This window comes from Heloderma suspectum, chromosome 17, assembly GCF_057233095.1.
Source record: "Heloderma suspectum isolate Gila_16-S chromosome 17, 16-S_ref, whole genome shotgun sequence".
NCBI classification, from domain to species: domain Eukaryota; kingdom Metazoa; phylum Chordata; class Lepidosauria; order Squamata; family Helodermatidae; genus Heloderma; species Heloderma suspectum.
The window spans coordinates 9,839,821-9,842,758 of NC_139474.1; positions in this window are offsets into that span (position 1 = coordinate 9,839,821).

Here is a 2,938-nt window from a genome sequence, read left to right on the forward strand (position 1 = left end):
AAGGCGGATCGCCGACGTCACTGCCACGTACCCTCACCGAGATACGTCAGACGCACGACGCTTGAGTGGAACATCAACCACGCCTCCTTTCCCGCCCGGCGTGAAACGAAGCAGCTTCTTAAAGAGATCGCCCTTTCGCTGACGTTGCGGTCGGAGAAGGTGGAGCTTAGGGGTGTGGCTTTGTTGCTAAGCAACGCAGAAACTAGGGCCTCTGGGGACTTGAGAAAAGGGAGGGGCGGCGGCCTTGTTGCTAGGTAACAAAGAGCCAGCGGGGCCTAGTAACCAGAATCAGGCTTACCCAGGAGTAGGCTCTATTGAACTTCGTGGGGCTTGCTTCTGAGTAAACATGCATAGGACAGGGCTGAAACGTAGGTTGCCAAACTGTTTTATTTTCCCTGGCTGGTTTTAAATAAGGATGTGGCAGGTAGAAATTCAACAGGTGGGCTAAGGACATCTTTACCTGTTGAATTTCTACCTGCCACACAAGGGCCCTGATGGCAGCGGAAACAGGCAGGATCACCGTACCTGGAAACCATGTGGTCTGCTCTCCAGACTCTTTTCCCCAATCCTATGTGGGGCTTGCTTGTGGTTACACAGTAAAGCAGATAAGGCAGTGTGCTCACGATCAAATGTACTTTCGTCTTTATTATTTTACATGTTCCAGAGCTAAGCAACAATCCTTGATAACAGGCTCTGGAGATTGATGCTAGTAAGCAAACTCAAGTCTTATAAAGAGGTCACATGCTCCATATTGTGCTATCCATGTCTGGCCTCCTCCTGCAATGTATACAGTAAATAAGTAGTAATGCACTACTCTTGCCATCCTTTTATATAGCTTCTCCCATTTTGGCAAGCTGGCATTTTCGATAGCCTGGCCATCAAAACATCTACCCAAACTACTACCTGTGTGTAGTGGCCTGTCAGGTGGTGCTTGAAAATCCCATTATTTTTTTGATCCCAAGCAGGCACTCAAAACAGGAGCAACAAAGAGTCTTGTGGCACCTTAAAGACTAACAAATGCATTCTGGCGTAAGCTTTTGTGGACACCATCCACTTCATCAGACTCTTTGGCCTGGTTCACACATAATGCTAACCCATAGTTTGGGGTTGTTGAATTCTGTGTTGTTGCAATCTGTGAATGTGGCTGCACTAAAAACCCATGGTTTGTTAACTACGAACCCAGACAGGGAACCCATGGTTTGTTGTGAATTGTGGGTTGTTTAAACTACGGATTGTTGTTATGTGTGAACCCAGAACTGTGACTTGTTCATGGGTTCTTTCACCAGGCTACAGAGACAGCAAGCAAAAGTGGTAAAACACTTTTTACACTACATAAATCTAGATTAGGGGAAAAGACTGAGTGATGTGTCATTTTACAGCCAAATAAGGCAAAAGGACATTTTGACAAGTTGGCACTTTCAGTAGCCTTGCTGTCAAAAATGTCTACCTCACGGTAGGACATTTTCACAAAGTTGGCACTTTCGATAGTCTGGCAATCATAAGATGTGTTTTTACTTGATGGACAGGCTGATGTGCTATGTTTGTCTTGATGGGTCACAAGTTGTGCAGACCATTGCCATCTAATTAACTGTGAGAACACCCTAAGCGTTGTACCTAACAGCTGGTGGAATTCCTCACTTTCCATAGTTGGTTGAGTCCTTTCTCTTTCAGACTGTTATAAAACTGGGCATGTTTCAGGTGGCACACGGCAGATAGCTTCATAGAAACCGTATGTGATAGTTAAAGTTTATTCCCCTTAGTTGTAATACTGCCCGTAGCTTGGAACCATGCTGTGATAGCCCACTCTATCTTTTCTGTCCAGGTTTTCTCTCTCCTCACAGAGGTTCCCTCCATGGCCTAAGATTTGGAGAGCTCAGCTTCAGCCTCTTCAGAAGGTTTCTGACTGGGTCCAGCTGCTTCTCCTTCCTGGCTCTTGTCACTTTTTGTGGAATCACGCCGGGTGCTGAAGATAGAACAACGTCTCCAAATCACGTGGATCTTCGTGCTTTCAGACCGCTCTTTCAGACTTTGTGCGTCCGCCGATTTCTTCCCAGACTTGCTCTTTATGCTAGATTTTTTCCTTTTTTTCCCTACAAACAAGAATGATATAATTATGGCACTGGAAAAGGGCAAAAATAGAGCCAGCTTTAGCTTTTTTTTTGCCACCCCTCTAGCCACAGACCCAGCACCAATACATGGCATAATGGGGCAAGTGACAGAGTAGGACCCAGAGTAGGACTCTGGTAGGACCCATTGCTACTGGACTGCTGCCACTGCTACTGATGTTGCTGGGTAGTTGTGGCCACAAGTCTTGCTGCTGATGTTGCTGCAAGTCAGCTGGTGTATGCTGCTGTGGCTTCATGCATACACTGGGGTGAAGTTTAGGTGCAGGTTCAAAGTTCTACTTAGCACTGCTGCCAGCTAGTAAACTATGGGAGGAAGGCGCAAGTGGGGTAGGGGGAGTGGATGCCAGCAGGAGGCCATGGAGGACAGCTTGCTTAGCCGAACTGGAAACTTGGAGTCAGGCCTGCCTCGCCAGGTCAGCTGTTCAGAGAGTGGTCTAATGGCAGATGTAGCCAAAACTGGTGCCCTACAGATGGGGGGGGGGGGGACAATGACCCCCATACGCCCCAGCCAGCATGGCCAACTGTCAGGAATTAGGGGAATCATGGTCCAAAACATCTGCCTACCCCTGGCTTAACATCTAACCAATACAATGCAAAAGGGGGGGAAAGTTGTTGGGAAGAAAAAGAAAAATAAGCAAACAGGTTACCAGTTCATATATTAGTGTTCTCCAGCCTGGTTACATCAGCCTTTCCCAAAGTGTTTCCCTTGAAGTGTTTTGGATGACTACTCCCAGCATTCCTGACCATCAGTCATACAGGCTGGGGCTGATAGGAGGTGAAGTGGAAAACATCTGACGGGAAACAGGTTGGGG